The sequence below is a fragment of the Sander lucioperca genome, chromosome 1 (assembly GCF_008315115.2).
Source record: "Sander lucioperca isolate FBNREF2018 chromosome 1, SLUC_FBN_1.2, whole genome shotgun sequence".
Lineage (NCBI taxonomy): Eukaryota > Metazoa > Chordata > Actinopteri > Perciformes > Percidae > Sander > Sander lucioperca.
The window spans coordinates 4,349,473-4,372,645 of NC_050173.1; the positions used below are offsets into that span (position 1 = coordinate 4,349,473).

General features: G+C 40.5%; 1 long non-coding RNA gene across 1 annotated transcript; it reads left to right on the forward strand.

Moving 5' to 3' along the window:
• The first annotated feature begins 443 nt into the window (after positions 1-443).
• Positions 444-7,128, forward strand: LOC118493201. Its single transcript, XR_004895219.1, has 3 exons — positions 444-764; positions 1,695-1,827; positions 7,087-7,128. It is a non-coding gene; the product is annotated as an uncharacterized LOC118493201 (long non-coding RNA).
• The last annotated feature ends 16,045 nt before the right edge of the window (positions 7,129-23,173 follow it).

The following is a 23,173-nucleotide window of genomic DNA, read 5'->3' on the forward strand; positions in this document are numbered from 1 at the left end:
TGCTGAATTCGGGAATAGTTGTTTTTATTCATTTACATTAGTAAGCTACAGGACAGCGTCTTTCAAAACATGACCAAACTGACACCCATGCAATGCGATGAGTGGATTTGTGCGCAGCAGCAGCAGCAGCCTGGTACTTAGCTCCTTTAGCATGGCTAGCTAGCACCGCCTCCCCCATGTTCGAAATGTTGACCATTTTATGACAAAGTCCACATTTTGCACGCCCTGGGTCCTGGTCTTTCCATAGACTGTATATATTAGTGGACAGCGCATCCGGTTCGGCGAAGTGCTGCAAATGCGGAAGTGCCTTAAACCTGCATTCTCTCTGAATTCCAGCAGGGGGAGACACGTGCGGTTGCAAAAAGGAGGTCGGTTTCTGTAGAAGTCTATGGCGAAATGACCCACTTCTCACTTGATTTATTACCTCAGTAAACAGTTTCATGAAGAGTTTATGGTCTCAATCGCTAGTTTTAAGTCTTCTGCAACACAGAATGATGTTCATTTTTTGACTTATGGTCTCGTTGATTTTAAAATCGGCGATAAAGCAGGGGGTGTTTTAGGGCGTGGCTATGATGTGATTGACACTTCGCGGCCTGTCAATCATGACAGGTTTAGCAAAGCTTATCCATGGCACGTAAACTTCATTTTGGGGGTTGACTACGGTTTCATCATAGTGACTGTGACACTTTGGTCGGCTAATAATGTCTTGTTCAGCGTTCGGTTACGACATGACACTCAAAGGAGTCGGCAGTTCAGTTTTTCCGGTAAGTAACGTTACATTTTGTTTTAATACTGTTTTTCGTTAGCCAAAGTTAGCATCCCAATTAATATCATTTAGCTAGCTAGATTGCACCTTGCTAACCAAGCTAGACCGTATAAATGGATTAAAATATATATATATATTTAACGTTACAGTCGTATACAGTAGGTATGCACAACGGTCTCGCCGGTGATCTGTTTTTAACCATATGTGGTGTTATTGCTAATCGGTGCGCATGTAATGGTAATGTTAGCTTAAAATCAAAGCCTGATATAGTTAACCTTATAGTGCATTCATTCATTCACGGGATTAGAATCATTTTGGGGCCATGTGTGATTTAGAAATTACCCCCTCACATCTGAGTTTCGTGTGGCGCATTTGCACGGGACAAACGGAGACTGCTTTTACTTGAATATACTGAAATTATGTACCCCGAGAGTTGGGCAACATTACCCGGAGGCGCGCAAAGGACGGCCAGGGCGAGGCCGCCGCACCGTACCCCGGTCGGGATTGCGTATCTTTTAGGGCCAGAGGTTACCAGGCACATACCCTATCACCCCTGCCGCGGCAGCACCCACACGGCATCACCATCACCCCTCGGACAAAGCCACGGAGGGAGCGCGTTGACTCTGAGACGGAGGTCTCCGGGCGGGGCAGTGGGCCAGAATGTTATGAATGAATGTTGCCAGTTTTAGCGATAAAATGGCACGCATGAAAAAATTTGATATTATTGTAAAGTTACATTAGTATTCTATCTTGAAAAAATCTTAAAATGTATATTATTGTCACATCTTAACCTATTAAATATACATTTTAATCATTTTCATTACAGATGCATACAGCAGATGTGCTGCCTTGTTAGTGTAAATTGATAATACAGTATCTGGATGTGAGTTCTAAATGCACAATATGAACCACATTTCTTTCCAAACAGATTTCCTTCTGATGATGCCAGGCTGAAGCAATGGTTGGTCAACATGAGGAGAGAGACCAGCAAATGGAACCCCGAAAAGTCACGTCTGTGCAGTTCACACTTTGAGGAAGATCAGTTTTTCAGAGACAAGCAGGTAGACATTAATTTAAATGCATTATTTATTGTGTGTCTGAAATATAAAACATAACATGGAGTACCATAACAGTAAAAAGTATTCTCAATGTGTGGATAGCAACAGTTAATGAAATCATCAGTCACAAAACGATGTCTGTGATAATGATTCCAAACTTTTAATTTCCACCAACATCATTTTGTTACAAGTTACAACTGCCAGGAATTGGTGCAATTGCAAATGTATTATTGTCATTATGGCTTCATTGCTCCTCCTGTATAATGTAAATATTTTTTGTTTATACAAATATTTACATTTTTATTTAGTATGTCATTACCGTTGTATGTTTTGAGTATTTGAATAACCACTATTAAAAGTCTGTACCTTATTTTTCAGAATACGCCATAATTTATACAGTATTATAATCCTGTAGGTTTTCCCTGCTGATGTTTTATGTATTTACCATTAGGGCAAGAGGAGGCTGAAGGACACTGCTGTGCCTACCATTTTCAACTTTCCACCACATTTGTGTCCAAAGGAAGGAAGGAACAGAGCCACATGGACCAAGTTTGTAAGTATGACTATGGAGGTAAGTAACAGTTTGGTCTCTACATCTGGTTCTTCATGTTCTTCATCCAGCTGTCTTGCTCAGCTTCATGTGGTGCCTGGATCCTCTGATTTGTGTTCTATGTTGGATAATGAGGATTTAGATAGTGGTTGTATTCCTTTTTCTGATCATAACAATGTCATTGTGATGCCAGAGACTGCTGAGGGAGACCAGTGCCATTGACATGGTCCTTCATGATGACATTGGTATGATAGATGTCCATGCTGAGGTTGAGGTTGCTGATGATGACGACATAACTGAGTGTACCATAAGCAGAGATTCACAAACAATCATGCTTGATCATAACTACCACCGCAAACCACAACAACAAATTTCAAGCATAGATCACAATTACATTGTTTCAGAGTCTCCAAGAACACTTAAGCATAAAGTCAATGCAGTACAGGATCAGCTTTGTGTAGCTCGCAAAAAGCTTAGGTTGAGGTCTCAGCAAATATGAAGAATGAAATCGTGAGTCTTGTCCTTGAAAGATCTGACAAAGATTCTTCAGAAAAAGTTGATGATCTCCAATGAATGTGCTGCTCTTCTGGACTCTATAAATGATGTACCGAGACATATTCTAAATAGAATTCAAAAGAAGTCTAAGTCAGCAACATTTTCTGAAGAACTAAAACGAAGTTTGCGACTACTTCTACTCTCCAAGGGCATATGATTTTGTCAGAGAAAAGTTAAATTTTGCTTTGCCGCATCCTCAAACAGCGTCTCAGCAGATCCTGGATTTACCATTGCATCTTTTACCGCTCTCGAAAGTCGTCTCTGAAAACCGTAAAGAAGGAAAGGAAGTTATCTGCTCTTTAATGACGGACGAAATGTACATTCACCAGCAAATTGAATTTGGAGGGGATCAAATTCATGGCTATGTCGACATTGGTACTGGCGAAATAGAAAACACAGTAGCCACACAGGCATTGGTCATCATTGTTGTAGCAATCAGTAGGTCTTGGAAGATCCCCATTGCATACTTCCTCATCAGCAGCATGACTGGAGCAGAGAGGGCGAACATCATTGGCCTTTGTTGCCTACATGCCATCGGAGTTCAGGTTGTGCCACTGACATGATGGACCATTGCAAAACTTCCAAGAGCTTGGTGCCAACCTTGACATACAGAACATGAGAGCTCATTGTCTCCATCCAAAGGATCAAACACAAAAGGTGCATGTGCTCTTGGATCAATGTCACATGTTAAAACTCTTGAGAAACTAATTTTCTACAGCTGGAGTGTTGGTAACAGAGGATGGGAAACAGATCAGATGGCAGTACATTGAAGAACTCAACAAACTCCAAGAAAAGGAGGGTCTGCGTCTTGGCAACAAGCTGAAAATGGCACACATCAATTGGCGACAACAGAAAATGAAGGTCCACCTTGCAGCCCAACTGTGGCAGTTGTGGCTGACGCACTAGAGTACTGTGAGCAAAAGCTGAATTATCCCCAGTTCAGAGGATGTGCGGCTACAGTTCAGTTCTTGCGAACAGTTGATGCAGCTTTTGACGTCCTTAATAATCCATTTGGGAAAGGACTTAAAGCACCAATCAAGCCTTCAACAAAAGATCGTGCCAGGGATATTTTTGGAGAAAGCAGAGTCATGTCTTCGAGGTCTCAAGGATAAAAACAAGAGCAACAACTTGGTCTACATGCATGCCACTCAGAAGAAGACTCCAATCTGTGGCTTCACTGCTTGTGGTAGAAGTGTGCTCAACGTCTACGTAGATCTTGTGGAGAGACCAAGTGCACCATGCAGATACCTTCTGACATACAAGCTGAGTCAGGATCACCTGGAGCTTTTCTTCTCGGCAGTCAGGGCACGTGGTGGTTTTAACAACAATCCCAATGCAAGGCAATTTCGTGGAGCCTACAAGCGCCTTCTTGTAAGGCACCAGGTGAAGAAGGGCACAGGCAACTGTCTTCTTCGTGACAACACCGAGATCCTGGACTCTACACCTGCAAATGTCAACATTGCACGCATGGTGGATGTGGCGCCTGTGGAAGTGCTTTTGCCCGAAGAAGAAATCCTGACTGACCTCACAGATGTTTATAACCTGTCAGAGTACAAGGAGGCAGTCATTAGCTACATCACAGGCTTCATCATGAAGAAAATGAAGTAGAAAGTTACCTGCATGCCTTGTTCATTGGCACTGACATCCGACTCTGCACATCCTTTTCTGGAGTTGAAGAACAGAGGTGGCCTACAAAAACCATCTGCCGGCATTATTGCTGTTTGCCAGGCCACAGAGAAGTGCTTTCAGAGGCTTTTAAAAACAAATGGGGGAAAGGCTCCACAAGGACGGGGAACAACAATGCAAATTGTCAGTCAAGTCCTTGCTGATTGTTTGGGGAAAAACCTATTCCTAAGTTTGCACAACCACATGTTTGATATGTGCATTGAAGCAAACCATGTCCATGTTCTGGCCAGGATGGCGTCTGCCTGGTATTGTAAAGTTCGGCTGAATCATTTGGCAAGAAGGCAGACCGAAAAAAATCTAAGAAGGCAAGCTTGTACGCAGGCGACTCACCAAATTAATACATTTTTATGGTGATTAATAAGAGGGTGCAATGCATGTTGTGTGTATATGTACAAAGTGTTTCCCCTAGGTTAACTGTTGTTTATTTGCCCTTAAATGTAACAGTTTAAAGTTGCTTTAAATGTTTAGAGTAACTTTAAAATAATAATCAGTAACGTTTCCGAATCCAAATTAATCACTTTTCACATTAACATAAATTGGGCATCCTGTGGCAGAGGACATTATTAATATTGTAAAATGTTAGTAGCGCCAAGCATCAATAAGGAAATAATGACATAGGGGAAATACAGATGGATGTTTGTGCATTTCTGTATCCTTTTATATGTTGTCATGTATGTATGTATGTATGTATGTATGTTTGTACGTATACATATGCACTGCACTCTCTTTTATTGTTGGCCAGATAAAAAAAATTCATGGACAAACAATCAAACCCCCGGTTTAGGCACTGTTGAAATTTTGTATTAGAGCCTGCATCTACGAGGCCTAAGTATTCAGAATTTAAACACTAAAGCCAGTACCTGCCCACCTGATCTACCTGCCCACCTGATCTAAATTCAGCTGTTGAGTATAATTTTTGAGGATGGTCTGGTTATTGCTGAACTTGAAAGCATACTGTTTACTTAGAGCCTGCACATGGGGCATAAGTATCAGATGCCTTACTTTGCCTACGTCCAACAACATAGTTCAGTTGTTATAAAAATAAAAATAAATCCACCTATTTGTTAAAGGTTTTTGTACATAGTTTTACATAATTGTATATATTTAGAAGTATTTTCATTTACTTCTTCCTTTTGTTTTTTCGAGAGCATACTGTACATAAATTAGGGCTGCACAATATATCGTTTATTGTCATCGTGATATGAACTTGTGCAATAAACATTGCAAGAGGCTGCGACACACCGCGAAAGACACAGATTTTTTTGGGGGGTTAGTTGAAAGATATTGCTAGATACCTACGGTTTAGAATGTAACATTTCTTTTTTAGTGCTGCCTATTATATTCAATCCAGTCTTCAATTTGTTCAATAAAATGTTGGAAATTCATATGCATTTTAGTAATGCAATATCCTATGCGTGTAATATTTTTGGTCAATAGATAAATATTTCTGAAAGAAATGGATTAAAATAAAAAAAATATATAAAAAACTGTCAAAGGCACAAAAAAAGTTTTGTTCTTGAAAATGTTTAAGCAAAATTCAATAAAAGTTTGTTACAAAATTACAATGTTATCTGCCCATTCATTAATATGTCCCGGTTTTTAGCTTATTTTTGTTCATGTAGTGTTGTATGCGCTTTTCTTTATTTATTATGTGTAAATGTATGTATGTTTTGGTTTGTATGTATTTTTAGTTTTTGTTTTGTTTTATGCATTTCATTGTCTAGTTCAGAGATCTTCAACAGGGCATACGCAACCCCTAGGGGGTCCTTAGAGTTACTGCTGTTACTTGCTCCGTCTCTCTTTCAGCAAAGGGTCCTTGACTTAAACAATGTTGAAGACTCCTGGTCTAGTTCATATTTTGTTGTGTTTTTTGTGTTGTGTGTTTAGTGTGTGTGGTGTTATTTTATTTATTTATTTGCTATTTCTGTCCAGTCTTGTGTCCCCACTCTTGGCCTGCACCTTGTCGTGGTGAGTGGGCTTAAAACCAAGACAGGCTTTTATTTAACAGTTTGCAACGTGTTCAAACAACTTTTGTGTTTTCAGGAAATGAGGCTGTGCTCTGACAGATCTTCAGTTCTGCAGCCAAATGTATTGTATAAAGCACCAGGTTCAATATTGGAGCATCACTATGTAAGATCTTTTCTCAAAAAATTCTATATACATTATTTCAGACTGTTAATGTACCTAAAAAGCATGCTGTTCAGGAGTTAACCATTGTTGCTGTTATACTGTCTGTCTTTCTTCCACTAAGTTGTCTGTTAATCTATTTGAGGACCTTCTGTCAGCACATTAGTCTGTTTTAAGATGAGTCACATACATGTTACAGTCTATATTTACAAATGAGTATGTTTACTTAATAATGCAAGTCCTCAACTGAAGCATACATTCATGTACAAGCTCATATATTAATATAATTCATTGTGATCTACCATGCCTTAACTACATGTTTGTCTTTTACTGTAATTACAAAGGTATCCACACTGAAAACTGAATGACCAGAGCCTACAGAAGGAAGACCTGGTGTATAGAGCAGCATATTTGGTGCCATTCATCTGGTTATGGAAATCAGATTGCATTGACCACATCTGAAGTTCTCAAATGTGTTCTGATTATAATGATGCCAGAAAATCATTTTTGGTTCAGCTTCTTCTGCTGAAAGGACAGACCAACTTTTAGCACTTTAGCAGTCGGTATTTAGTAGGGATGTCCCGATCAGGTTTTTTTGCCCTCGAGTCAGAGTCCGAGTCATTTGATTTTGAGTATCTACCGCTACCGAGTCCCAATCCGATACTTCTATAATATATAAAAAAGAATAAAGAAGAGCGAAAAAACAGATCCAGGATGTTCCTTATTTTAACTGGTCAGCTCAGGCTCAGGAACACAAGTCAGCTCAAGCTCAGGAACACAGGTCAGCTCAGGCTCAGATACACAGGTCAGCTCAGGCTCAGGAACACAGGTCAGCTCAGGCTCAGATACACAGGTCAGCTCAAGCTCAGATACACTGGTCAACACTGAAGGCTCTGGAGGACCGGTCATCTGAGGCCCTGGAGGAAAAACAGGCCTGGAGACAGGGAGGCCGAATTCCTTCGCTGTAGCCTGCCAGCGCACCTCCATAAGGTGCCTAGCGAAGGCAGGATCTTCCTCATGAAGACCATGAAAAAACTCCATCAAATATTCTCCCACTGAGTCCATGGGGTGAAAAACTCCATACCTGCTGATTCTTCTGTCAGGATGGTGGAGAAGGTTAGGACCCAAATGCAGTTCAAACAGATTTATTTCCACCAGGAATTACACTACAGGCTGCACACAACATGAAACACACGAACAGAAGTCACACTAACAGAAAGTAAGAATCCGACAAAAGACAAGGGAAACAGAGAGACTAAATACACAGGGTAATGAACACTAACAAGGGACAGGTGATACAAACAGGTGGAACACATCAGGGCGGGGCAGAACAATCAAACAGGCGGGAAAACAGAAAACAGGAAGTAAACTAGACAAGACAAGGGAGAACAAACAGATTTCAAAATAAAACAGGAAACACAAAGTCACAAACGTGACAAGCTTCTCCTGTACTATACGGTAATTTCTCTACTGTGCGACAGTAAGTCGCGTGGTTATGACACAATCGTTAACCTATTTTTACAAAAACGTCTGCTACGGAGCCATAATGTGAGGTACAAGGTAATGGAGCCTTTTATACATTGTCGTGTTTCTTTAGAAATAAACAATGGACGAATAGAGTCTTTAAACGCTTCAGATGTAAAGTTATTCTCTGTCAAAGTGGTGCCAAAATGAATGGCAGTCAATGGAATGCTAACGGGAGGTAATGGCTTTGTAGCATTAAAATGGCGCCATAGGAGGTTCGCGGTTCGAGGAGAAGCTTACCCCCTTGGCTCCAGCCAGGCAGGACTGGAGTGTTTTGGTTTTTTTAGCTATTGCGGTGTTAAAGGGGTGGTTCAGAATTTTGGAACTAAGACCTTATTTCCAAGTTAGCCAGTGTGTGTAACAGATACTGTTGACTTGCGCTAGCCTAGTACCAGCGAACTCTGCAACTGGAAGAACTGGATGAAAAGTGTTGAAAACTGTTTTCACTGATAAATAACACACTGGCTAACTTGGAAATAAGGTCTTATGTTTAAAATTCTGAACCACCCCTTTAACATTGTTGCATGTAGCTACATGCTAACGGCAGTAAAATATGTCATCTTGGCTGCCAATGTTGTTGAATTCTACCCAATTCCGGATCACATTACTGCTGAAACATGTCAGATTGGGTAGAATTTGGTTCAGAAGCCCTTATCTGCGATTTCTGACGGTAGAAAGTGCTGCTTCGTTCCATTACAATCTAATGTTAGCATACTGCTAACTATTAAGTAGCTGCATGCTAACGCCAAATAGCTGTAATCTTGGTGGCCAATGCTGCTGGTCTCCCCAATTTCAGGTCACACTACTGCTGGGACATAACCGGTTGTGTAGTATTTGGTTTAGAAGCCTTTATTTGTGATTTTTCACAGTAGTTCCTGCTAAGACTGGGCCTTTTTGGGAGGGGGGCTCCAGCAGAGCGTCTCATACAGAGAGTGAATACAGGTGCAGCAGCCAAGGGCAGTATGAGAAAGATTGTGTTTTTTGGACATTAAAGCATGTAAACATGTCCTAGTACAAACACAAAATTCAAGTATGAACCTGAAAATGCTATATAATAGTTGCCCTTTAAGAAACACACACAGTACAACAAAACCTAATTATTTACTGAATTATATTGACTCATTTATATATTTATATTTACATTTATTAACTTGTGTATTCATTTCAGGATGCAATTTATAGGCATGTTAGGAAGTGAGTCATCCTTTCAAATAAACTGATAATGTGAACGCAAAAAGAACTGATTGCCTTTTCTGTCACCTTTTTGGCAACTTAGAGTACTGACTTTGGTTCGTTTAAAGAGGACTAATCCGACCATTATTAATTTGATCAATTTCAGCTGTGTTTGCCCTGCTATGACATGTCAAAATGACTGCTGTGAATAGGGCCTATTAGCCCTAAATACAAAGTGACTGCCTCATGCAGACAGTGCTGTTGACTCGGTAGTATGCTGGGGCCAAGATCAGACGATTCACTGTGGCAATAGTTTCTTTCTTCAATGCCAAGTGCTAACAGCCGCCACAGACAGCTGCTGGCTGGGAGTATGAAGACCAGCAACACATTTCTGATCCCGAGCCAAACAAATCAAACCCAAAACATGGCTCTAAATCAAACAGATCTTTAATTGGCTGCCTGTTATGGTGCTCTACACAAAGTGGGATCTTTGAACTTTATGCATATAGCTGCTCCTGTTTCCTTGTACTTCTAGATGGATAAATAGCAAATTCACTTTGACTTTGAAGTCTTCATTTCAGAGAGTTCTCATCCTTTTAAGATCTAAAGTGTGTAGAACAATTGCATGTCTATATGGGCTGGCCCACATGCAGCAGAATGTCCGATTGTCCGCTTACTCTTGCAGTACAAAAACATCTCCTGTGTAGACAAGCTTTAAAGGTGAAATATGTAATACTGACAGCTAGTGTTTAAAATAGTTACTGCAGTACAAATTCAAAATACAAGAGAGAGTCATCTCCCCTCCTCCCCAGACTCGAAGTTCACATTGGTTGCCAGGCTGAAACCACAGCATCCACAACATGTTGCTAGACGCTTGTCTCACATAACCAGACATTACTTCACAGCACAGCGGAGTAGCTAATGTTAGATGCTGGCTACATTGACAGTCATAAAAGCCCGTTGTCACACGGAGCTCTGTACCCAACTGACAGACACACTTTTACAGCTTAGAATTATGGTAGAAACCACTAAAAACACAACAACCTCGCTGTCCTCTTCACCCAACGGACAGACACACTTTCTAGGCTTAGAATTACTGTAGGAACCACTAAAAATAGCACTACCTTGCCATCCTCTCCACCGACTGAACACACTTTATTGGCTTAGAATTACGCCAACAATCGCTAAACACGGTGCAAACTCACAGTCCTCTCTTCCCGATTTACAGCCCCCCTCTCTTGGCTTAAAATAACTCACCGTTGTCGGCTACGGCCGCTGAACAGGCTAACGTTATATGTTATAAACAGCCGTGGCCCGCTTGCCTGGGTTAGCAGTTAGCAGCGTTGGCATTGTGGCGGTATTTTTGCGATATCAAGAGATCACACGAGAATCGCTGGATCATTTATCCAAAACCATCTTGTCAGGCTTCAAGTAAATGCGTTTGTGTCTGAATAGCAGCAGACAGAATCAATCAACGTCCGTTGAGGAGCTACTGGCAGCTACAGGCGTGGTTTAGGTGTGTGAGATGGCCGCAACCGTTCGTTCAAAACAACAATGGCGGGCAAGATAGACAGAAGATTTATCCAATCACCTGCTAGGTATTTTGTCCCGTGTGCCTGCCCTTTCCCAAGCAGTTTCCCATGACGGCTTCTCAGACTGTTCCGTATTAGTCTATATCCTTGACGTTCCACTTCCGGGATTGCTCCGGTGGCGCAGGAAATTTTGCTGGATACGTGTATTTTCGCCGATGTCCGTTTCCTTCTGCTTTCTTTGTGTTGGAATTTTAAACTCTGGTGGATTTATGAGGACTATGGTTGACTGCTCCTCAGATCTCTGCATGGTAAATTGAGACAACTAGCTAAAAGAGGACCAGCTCCCTATCAAATAATAAACAGCTCATTCTTAAGTAACGAAAACATAATTCTTATTTTTAGGTGATTCTACACTTAAGAAAACATAGTTATTAGGTGTGCCAAGGAACCTGTTGTTTTTGTAAGGATGTCCTTCGTAGCATTTTTGAGGGGGTTAGAATGCACGAAAACTCACAAAAATTGGCGGTCGCATCAAGCCTGGTGAAAATGTACGTATTTTAAGGGTTTCGGGAATAGGCGCACAAAAATGGCTCGCTAGCGCCCCCTACAATATTTTAAAAAATTGAGCACCTGCAGTACGTTTAACGTAGACTAACGAAACGTGGTACACATATGTAGCATGTCAAGACGTACAAAAAAGCTCATTGGAGCCATACCCTATACCCAACAGGAAGTCCGCCACTTTGAATTGAAAGTTCGAAATTAGTGTGTTTTTCGCCATTTCCACATGTCGTACTTTAATGAACTCCTCCTAGAGATTTCATGCGACTGACTTCAAATTTGGTCTGTACCATCTTAAGACCTTAAAGATGAAAAGTTATTAAAAGAAAAGCTTTTCGTCATAGGGCTTGGCCGTGGCGGGTGCCCATTTTGTGCGTTTCGCCATCGAAACAGGAAGTGGGTGTAACTTGAGTGTACATTGTCCAATTAGCTCGAAACATTTCATGATTCATAACAGTCCAACCCTGACGACATCTTCAGGCCGATATTGGCTCAAAGACAAGAAAAGTAGGCCTAAAAGTCAAGGTGCTATACTTTGACGAACTCCTCCTAGAGATTTCGCCTGATAAACTTCAAATTTGGTCTGTGCCATCTCAAGACCTTAAAGATGAAAAGTTATTAAAAGCTAAACTTTTTGTCAAACAGTGTGGGCGTGGCATGGTGGCCATTTTGGGAATTTATCGATGAACGAAGAAGTTGTTGTAACTTGAGTGTACATTTTCATATCTGCCTGAAATTTCTCACGATTGACAAGGGTCCAGGCCTGAGGACAGCTATAGGCCAAAATTGACTATTAGTCATAGTGCCCCCCCGCTGGCAACAGGAAATCAGCCTTGTATGACAAACATCATCCGATTTACATGAAACTTATGTGTGGTCCACATGGAATACTGAGCCGGCCCCTATACTTTAACCATGCCCACTTAATCAGGCCACGCCTTTTGAACCGTTTAAGGTACAGTCTTGTGTGAGGTATCATTGAACCCAGCAGAGAGTTCCTTTGTCATTGGTCATGGTTTTGCCTGCCCCCTATGCTTAAGCCACGCCCACTTTCATAACTTATGACCCATTTGACGTAGACTATTGTGTGAGGTATCATTGAACTCAGCAGAGAGCTCCTTTGTCATTGGTCATGGTTTGTCCCGCCCCCTATGCTAAAACCACGCCCCCTTTCATAACTGGTGACCCGTTTAAAGTATACTCTTGTGTGAGGTATCATTGAACTCTGTAGAGAGTTCCCTTTTCATTGGTTAACAGCAAAATGTACTTGGAGTGAAAGTACTCATTATGCTGAGTGACTAATACAATACAATATTTGCCTCAGAAATTAATAAAATGGAAATGGTCTAGTAACGTACAAGTACCTCAAAAGTGTACTTTATTAAATGTACTTAGTTTCCACCACCGGCTCATAGAGCTTTTTCACTAAAAACAGTTGCCTGCTGTGTGAAACAAAACAGTAAAAGCTGTAAAGCTGAGGGGAGCTGCCGATTCAGGTAATAATTCTCTGTAGGTTCATAACTACAAGTGATCCCATTTTAAAGGGGTTTCACATTGTCATTTGATACATTGATTATAGCCACTGAAAGAAAAAAGAGGGACCAAAAAAAATGCAGAGAGTCCCACAGGCAAGAAAGCAAGAGGCAAGCAAAAACAGAAGCAAAGAAGTCATCACTGGTCCGGAGCATCTGTTTCATCATTTCTTTGATGTTCTAAACAGGTTAATGTTTTCATTTTGCGTTTAGCCTCATTTGCAGTTATTAGTTTAGCATGAATTTAACATCTGGGTGTGTCTACCACTTATTCTTGTAAATGAGAAGGTAGCATTAACATAGCAGATGGCTTGATACTTGTGTGTGAATACATTTAAGAAGCAATAACCTCTAGTTCCATGTCTCTTTATGGCTTTTTGCTTTGCCTCACTCTCTCTCCTCTCTGTATGCCTCACCCAGTCTACATAATTTACAGTTACAGCTCTTTCTTAGCACATGTTAAAACCTCACAGAGCCAAAAATAATAACTTTACAATTTGTTTCACCCTTCAACCAATGTTTCCCACATCCTGCAACAAGAAGCCCTTTTGTTAGGTTTATATCATAGTTGTAATCAAGCTAGAGCAGTTTAAAGTTCCTCTCTCTGTGTGATTGGCAGAAGAAAAAAAGAGTCATACAATTAATCCCACCAGATGTCCTTGCCTGATGGTTTGGATATATTACTCATTTGTATCAGTTGTGTACTCCTTAGTCTAATCATTGAGAACGGGTCCCGCATGTTATTCGCCATGTTCCAAATTAATTTTGTATCAGTGTTGGGATTTTGGGATGCTGTTGATTTTCATTCCTGATGTTACTTGCTCTTGTAATAGTTTTATCTTTTAAAATTGAAAAGTAAACCTCTCGCCTTGTTTGTTCCCCAGTCAGGGGAATCCATTATTGATAAGCATGATCTGTTCAAAGCTGCACACTGGTCCTATTTATGTTGGTGTGTGAAGACATATTGCATAATACTGACTTTCATAGGTGGTTGTGTGAGAAGATGTTTGGTGTGTATAATCTTCCAAAACATAAATTCAGGTTCAGTAGAACTGTAGAATGTTTTTTATGCAGTATTCATGTCATATTAGATATTAAATGTGGAAGAATTTTGATGTAATTTCATTTGTACCTGTAAAGGATTTAGAGTTAACGTTTAACTCGTGACAAATAAACCAATATGAACTTCTTCTCAAAGACATTATATGGTATAATGATCACAGAACCCTGTGATCCAACCTCTCATAAGGAAATCACAAAAACACTATTACAGGCAATGATTAAAACAACCTGTTCTCACTCCCAGCTCGTGAAATACTGACACTTGGTCAGTGGCTCTCAGCATCAGATACCGACGTATGGGACGCACTGGGCAGAGCAGCAGCTCGAGAGCGGCAATCTAAGATTACTGATAATCCACATGAGGAGGTTGGATGGGGTGGTGGGTGGTTCAAACAACACAGGACTTTCACCGAGGAGACCGGGGTTCGTGTCCCGTTCTTGTCCCACGTTTTTTCTAAACCTAACTGTCCCGTTCTTGTGCCGCATGTCAGTTAAACGTACGTCCCGACCAAGAGCGTCAAATAGTGACGCCAAGAGTGACGCGGGGCTTGATCATCAAGCCCCGCCTTCCCGCAGGCTGCAGCCACACCCAAGTCATAATTTAGTTTTTTTTGCCTACGTCACTCCCCATACGCTCGAACGGACCAAGTCGGTAGCAAAGCTGATATATAGCCTCTTGTTTTACATTAGATGACAGAAACTGATGTAAGCTAAACACAAACGACATTTCATGCAACAACAGTGAACTGTAATTGGGCCCGTGTACTTTTTCGTTCATTTGATTTCCGATTTTGAAACGAAAAGAGTGGTTCGGAAATAATGTAAGAAGCTAACATCTAATGGCAGGCAGGTTGCTAATTAGCCAGTGCTAAAAAGTATGGAAGTACTAGTTTCCCCTGCTTTCTATCAATATTCCTCGGTATTTGTCTTTTGGTGTAGTTTGCTAACATGCTCGTAGACATGTAAATGAACTGTTTGTGTGCTAGCTAAGTCAATGGTCAACACCTTTTATATTGTAACGTGAAAGCTCAGGCTGCGTTAGCTTCAGCTAAGCCACAGCAGCAACGTGCACTGCCCCGTTAAAATGCAACTTCAACCCTCGGATATAACGGTAATCACGTATCGATTTTACTGTATGTTACTGTGCAGGTAATATCCGAGGAGCATCTCATGATTCTGACATCTCAATCAGATCTTCATGATTGTGAATTCTACTGAACCAGACTGACAGACCATTTAAAGACTCAGGAACCCTTTGCAGATGTTTTGGATTAATTAGCTGATTAGAGTGTGACACTTTGAGCCTAAAATATTGAACCTTTTCACAATATTCTAATTTTCTGAGGGTTTTCATAAACTGTAAGCCATAGTCATCAAAATTATAACAAATACAGGCTTGAAATATCTCGCTTTGCATGTAATAAGTCTATATAATTAGTTTTACCTTTTAAGGTGAATTACTGAAATAAATGAACTTTTGCACAATATTCAAATTTTTCGAGTTTCACATGTATGCTTCTGGATCACCTGTTAATTGTTAAAGCAAAATTGCCCCTTTGTACATTTGGTTGTAATGACTTAATTCTTGCTGTTAATATGAAAGTCCATAGCGAAACAACACACCATTCTACTTTTGAGGGCTAAATTAAATGAAATATGGCTCTTTTTTTGTTTGAACGCATTGTCATCAATATTAACAAGGTTTAAAATGACCCATTTTTCAAATTTGGATATCATTTCAAAATCGGAAATCAGTAGTAACTACATGAAAACTTCACTCTTGCATGAAATGTCGTTTGTGTTTAGCCTCTATCATCAGTTTCTATCTAATGTGAATCAAGAGGCTATATCAGCTTCGCTACCAGGCTGTTTTTTTTTTTTTGTCTTCAAAAAACTTTATTATTCAAGTACAGATCCATAAATACATTGAAAACATTAAATGCATACATAGATACACGAAAAAGGGGCGCATGAAATTTACATTAAAGAGGTTGTAAGGCATTGTAAATGTTCAGAGTCCAGATGGCTTTGTTATTTGTCAGTCCTTTTTTAAAGTTTCAAAATATAATTTCAGGTCATTTTTAAATTGGTCAAAATTCGGTTTTCTTTCAGATCATTTACATTTATAGATATACATTTTTCAAATAAAATTAAAAGATTCAAAATGAAAACATGGCATTTATCCAAATAATTTCCTTCATAGTAAAAAATGCTACCAGGCTGTCTTGGTCCATTCGAGCGTATGGGGAGTGACGTAAGCAAAGAAAAATGGCTGACTTGGATGTCAGGCTGCAGCGAGATACACTTGGAGTCCGTGAGCCTTTTTATTTAAACCAAGAGTGCCATCTAGTGGGCTCAGAAAATAAAGAAAATGCTTCATGAAGCTTCATTTGGCCATCACTAGGGTTAGGTAAAGATCATGTTTTGGGTTAAAATGATTACTGGTACGTCAAAATACACTGATATATTAAGGGCAAAAAAACTCCAGGGAGAGTGTGTATTTTTCGGAGCAAATGTTTCTTCGGAAACAGTGGGCTTTTGTTTTAGGGAAAACAGGCCGTCGGACCAATGGCATGGCAATAGTGCCGCTCAGTTTGGTTGGTCTGAAGATTCATGATCATCTTAAGGTCCGCCGCACTTAATCCAACCCTGCACTTACCTTTTCCGATGTTGATGAGTGTATCTCTATCATGTCCCATACGTGCTCCATTAACAAAGGCAAGACAACAAATTAAAACAAAATTTTAGCAAGGTTGATTAGGAGCTACTGGTGGTACAAGTGGCACTGATCAAAAGAGTGGAAGGGCCCCAGCAGCTGCTTACGAGCTCCGGGGGCAGAGCATTGTAATGAAGGGGTAGTGGAGGCACAAGTAGTACTTTGATTTGTGCAATTAAATTGATTGCGGTGTGTTATTGAATTATTTATAGGAATCTCTATTCATGTAAATATTAATTATTTGCATCAGATTATATTTGGTTTAAATTTAATTTATGTAAATATGTATTTTTGTATATGGTCTTGGTCACACCTAGTTGGTATTTTGGACATCTATAAAAGAGCTAGTTGCTTTCAGAGGACAATGGTGTCAGTGCACCTTTGTTGGTGTCATGAATGCAAGTTGATAAATGTCACAGCTGGTGCTTTGCATTTTAACAGTCTCATACCTAGGACTGTGTGTGTGTGTGTGTGTGTGCGTGCGTGCGTGCGTGCGTGCGTGCGTGCGTGCGTGCGTGCGTGTGAGTAAAATATTGCATGCATGTTTTAGGATTATAGCCTTGGGAAGAGGCAACCAGCCACCTAGCAAACTTCAACTTCACACACACAAAGGACCTGCATGACCAGTTGAGCAAATATCACACATGAGTGCGCACATGGCACTCACGCATAAATATGAAGGCCGCAGCCAGCCAATTGAGTAAATATCACAAGCATGTACACAGCAACACACACCTCTGCATTCACTTACACAGAGCCAGCCATGCCAGATGAGTAAATATCAGCTGTGAACAAAATATTTCTGATAGGCAGGAGGACGCAAACAGCCAACAGGCTGCATCAGTAGCGAACTCGAGAGGGTGCAAATAGGCCTCCAGAACTCACCAAGATGCTACAAACCTTTGTTGGCATAAATAAAGGGATGAGCAAACATATCAGACCCCTAAATACTGCAGCAACAGTAACCTTAGCTACTGATAGGCCTTTCACAACAGATACATGGAAAAACACAGGTGTTGGCAATAACTTTACCGATGGTTCTGTTCTTTATAAGTGTCCCAATTATGTTATAATAAATATATTGTATTATTTACACCTGTGATTTTCCCACTGTGACATGTCAAAATATCTTCCCTGGAAATGGCCTATTCTGAGAACAACTTTGTAGATAAAGCATTGTTTCTGCTAGCAATTTAAAGATATAATACTTTTCCACGTTAAAATGTCGATTAACGACTACATATGTTTTGTTGAGTTGTGTAATTACCGCATCCCAAATGTTTCCAACAACATTCAAACCCAGAGAAATCTGTAATTTAAGGCTACATCTACACAACTACGTTTTTGTTTTCAACGCATAACTTTTGCTCCGTTTACCCCTTGCGTCCACACTGTTACCCAGCCCTTAAAACGGAGACATTTGGAAATGCTGCTGACCCACTTATTGTTTGAAATGTCCAGGGTTGCGTTGTAGTCTGTAACGGCAGAAACGGAGACCTTTGGAAACAATGACTCAGACACCCACGTTCGTTTCCTGATTGGGTCTTATCAGTCCAGACGTGTCATTCCCTGATCCGTCACACCCCTATCACGTGACTCTTTTCTGGGAGAAAACAAACAACATCAGCCTTGACTACCGGTAGTTAATTCAATTCTGACCTTGTTGTCAATGTAAGCAGCTGTTGTGCAGTTAAATTCTGCCGTGGTTGTGCACCAGTGGTTGGACCAATCGCCGTCCTGTGAGGAGCTACTGGCAGGTATAGGCGAAGTTTAGGTATGTGCGACGACGCGGAGAGGCGACTGTTCGTTCAAAACACCAATGGCAGCTCCTGAAGACGTTAGAAATAGATGCTGCAATGGCATCAGTTATATCAGAACTGGAGAGTATTTATTTATTGAAAGAAGACCAAAGAATGACACTGAAGGCTTTTCTCGATGGAAAATATGTTTTTGGTCTTCTCTTGACAGGCTTCAGCAAGTGTTTCTGGCTTCGGCAAGTGTTTTTTTTTTAAAGTGCCTGCACTTTTCCAAACAGTTTCCAATGACTGCTTTTCAGATGGGTCTGTGTAACAAACCATCTGGCGCGTCAGGTTACCATAGCGCTACTGGTAATCAAAAACTCCACATGATTCTTTTAATTATGAGGTCTCAGCAGTCTAATAGCCTAATCCTGTAAATATCTAAATCCTGGCATTTGCTTATAGATTTATTGTCAGTGTTGTGTCCCAGCAGCAAACCCATATGCAACTACCAGGGAATAATTCTTTGCCACAACTCAGCAAGGAAACACCGGCCATGGAAATGCTAACACAAATACTAAAAAAAAAGTTTTTTGGAAGATACCCACTTGAGTTTTGCACAGAATGAGGACTGTAGATTGTGTCCAAACCTATCACATCAAGCTTGCATACAGCCAGAATACTAACAAAAACATACGTCTGCTGCTATTAGCATGATGGAACTGCACCTGAACCCATAATATACCTCTGTTTGCATATGTTAATGTTTATGAGTAAATCATTTTTGGTTGAATATATTAAACGAGGTAAATGATCAGTGTCACATACACACACACACACACACACACACACACACACACAGATCTGCACTAAGTCTTTATGAGTGTCGTCATGCTTCAGACAAAGTCCTTCAATCCATTGTTAGCCCAGTGGCAAATTCACCAGAGCAGTAGGCAGCATGACTCAGTTTTATTGCTCCTAATTAATAACCAAGATGGCAGGGTAAAGAATATTACCATCAGGCAAAGTCATCTGTTTTCAAATTATGACAATTATGTATTATTACGAAATTAAATAAGTAGGCTGTGTATGTCAGATCGCTGCAGTCAGACAGTGAGTCAGAGAGAAACAGGCACAGACAAACAGAGGCACAGAGGCAGGCATGTGTTGTTGGCTCACTTTGGGATATTGTTAGGTGTATGCAAAGAAACATGCTGATGTTGCAGCATAGATGCAATCAGTATTGCCTGATTATCTATGGATGAATAATCAAAAGGCCATTTAATAAACAAAAGCAAATTCTCAATTTTTTATTTCTCAGTTGTCTTTAAGCACTAACAATACAATTGTGTATCTTGTTTAATGCCAAATATCTCATATCTTTAGTCACTATTTTTGCTGTTAACTAGCTGCATATGTGCACGATCCAAACAGACAAGGGAATCCTGGAGAGGCTGACATGCTGTACACTCCACAAGGAGACCACCCTCCTCCCTCGAGTGTGCCACCTAATTGAACTCTAGCTGCATGAGAGGCATGAAGCTGGATTTCATTAAGGCGGCAAGCATGAAGGATAGATCTCTCTCATATCTGTCTTTTAATTGCCAGCTCTCCTTTATAATCAGATTAGCTGGAGAGAGCAGTGAAGAGCCAGATAAGACAAAGGAGTAATTGAATTAGAGGTGAGGCAAGAGGGAGCACGAGGGAGATGCGGAAGAGGTTGTTTTTGTGAGAAACAATATTAAAAAAGTCAAGTAGGTGAGAGATGTTCACTAATAGTCTCCCCTCTGATGACGGCGGTGTATTGGCCAACTTATAGCCGTGCCCAGGGGCGGATCTACCGGGGTGGCATAGGGTGGCAAATGCCACCCTAAAAGAAAGCCTTGCCACCCCTTCTGCCACCCCATTTGGTAGCAACGAATTAAAAGTTATGGCCAATTTGACAATTTATGAGCGCGAATCTCCAATGTCCGACTGCAGTGAATGCAGCACGAGATGACGCCAGAGCGGCAAGAGCCTGATTTGTTTGGAAAACTGAGTGCCGCAAAGCGAGGGAGCCAGGAGTCGTTAGGAAAGGAGACAGAGGAGGAAAGAGGTCAAAACGGATTAACTATCTATCAAGAAATGAAATTATAACAAAAGCACAGTGCTAGCATAGTTGCGATGCTGATGCGAGATGATAAAAATCAGGTTGAAGAACGTTATTTTGCTAACTATAGCCTACATATAATGTTACTTAGGTCTGACGTTTGTTTTGTGTAAAGTAGGCTACAAAATGTATATATGAGTAATATGAGGTGGAAGGAGAGAGAGAAGACGAAGACGAGGTGGAGAGAAAGGGGCAACAGAAATGTGACCGAGATAGAATACAAGGCCAAGGCGACCAGGGACAGGAGGAGGTGGGAGAACACCACAGCGGTGAAAATATGGAGGGAGAGCATCACCAAGATGAGGAGGGAGAAAGCGAGAGACAAGATACTGTGCAGAGCTCAGACAATGAAAGGGAAAGCAGAGTGCCTGGGCCATCACCAACCATCTCCAGTCGAGCTGGTCCACATGGTATGGAAAATTGTTGCTGCATATATACTAAGTTACATATGAATACACAAACAAATGACAAAGATGGACATTTTTATAAAATTTAAGAGACATTGCTTAGACATCAAATAAATATAAAAAATCATGTTTGCTTAAATATGAATAATTAGGGAAAGTTGTCAGTGTGAGATGGGGAGATGAGTTTTTATATTTTGTGTAGAATGTATTTTCGATCTATTGCTCAGATTAAATAAAAGAATTAAACAAATTAACCTAAAAATACTCTCCCAGGCTAAAATGTTAGTGTGTGTTAACACAGTCTGATGGTTATAACTAATCAATGACAGTTCCTAATCTTGTACAAATGCTGCCTGCAACGCTGCCTCTCTGACACAGTCAAAAACTGTTTGCTTCCCCTCTCACACATCTGCCACTCATCACCTGTGTCTTACCTTAATGCCTTTCCTGTGATAATACTTCTATCATACTTCTATCTCCTATTAAGTGAGATCACATCGTATGGTCACTTATTCCTAATATGAACTGTTCCACATGAAACCCCAAATGCAAGATATTGATTGCATGAGATTAAGTTTGTCTGTCTGAGTTTGTAAATGGCAGCCTGTGCCCTTTTGTAGTGTGTACATACTATTTCTCGTCAAACTGTGATAAAATTCAGTATATATACGTCTGCCATATGTTGCCACCCCTCAAAAATTCCTGCCCCCCTCTCGCCACCCCATAAATATTTTTCTAGATCCGCCCCTGGCCGTGCCAGGTTTGCATGACAGCATTGGTTGGAGCTTGGGCATCATTATTCTGCTTATTATAGGGTTATCGTTATGGCAACTGCTCTGTTCGCCTCTTGAGAAGATAGTGGTTATCCAACCCACTCATCATGCTGATGAAAGGAAATCGAGATGTCTATGATGGCCTGAGCAAAGTAAAAACTGCTCTGTTTGATCTGTATGGATCATAGACTGTAAAATGATGGATGTAGCAGCAGTGACGTCACCCATTGGTTTGTGGACTGCCGTTTGAAGCCTCGAGTTTGGCAAACTAGTGTTGTTTATGGCTGCAATGGCGCTGTGCTAAGCTAAACGCTAAAGAGGGAAAGTTGCCATTTTCAATCCTTCTGAAATGAGTCATCCAGTGGAGATTTACCTGCAGGTAAATGCGGACGTCCGGGTACTGGCAACATTCATCTGAATGTACGGCAGTACAGAAAAATCTATCTTTTCCTTTACCAGCTAATGCTAGTGGTAGCTAGCTAGCTTCGTTGCCAGAACGCTGAAAAACATTTTTAGGCAACCAAAATGTTAATTAATAAAAGTAATTTTGATGAAGTGAAAACACAGTGAGAGGGTTAGAGTTTAAGACGAAAACATGGAAAATAACCAAAACACAAGTTCATGGCTATTTTAATGTACACAATGCCATGGTTAGCATTGCTAGTCTCTGTCATGAGTGACAGGTTGGTGTGTAGCCACGCCACTAAAGTAAGCCCTTCCTTATCGTCTATTTTAAAATAAATGGGGCCATAATTTACAAAATGAACATCATTCTGTATTGGAGAAGACTTGAAAGTCTTTTGAGGTAATAAATCAAGTGAGAAGTAGGGTCATTTTCCCTCATGGCCTAATTCAAACACAAATACGGAATATTTTTTTTTTTAGATCAATTGTTTTTTATTTTTTAGCACCACTTATCATTCAGACATACAGAACAAATTCCACAATATGTGCCAGGTAATGTCAGATGGTGCATAGAACATATAAATAAATTGAACATGAACAAAAACCCTCTCCCACTCCCCACCCTCTGCGGTCTCGGGGAAAACAAAAGAATCAAACAAACAGAAATCACACCTTGCCTAGTCGCTCTCCTCTAATTCTTCTGGCGTTGAGGTCGATAGGTCTGACATTTGTGCTGCTGTGTTTTTCCATAGGTTGATAGTTGATGATTTGGCTTTGTTAATCCTTGCTGTAGAGAGCTCAAGCATAATTATGTCTAGAAAATACGCTAACCACTGTTTTATACAAAGCGAGTGGGGG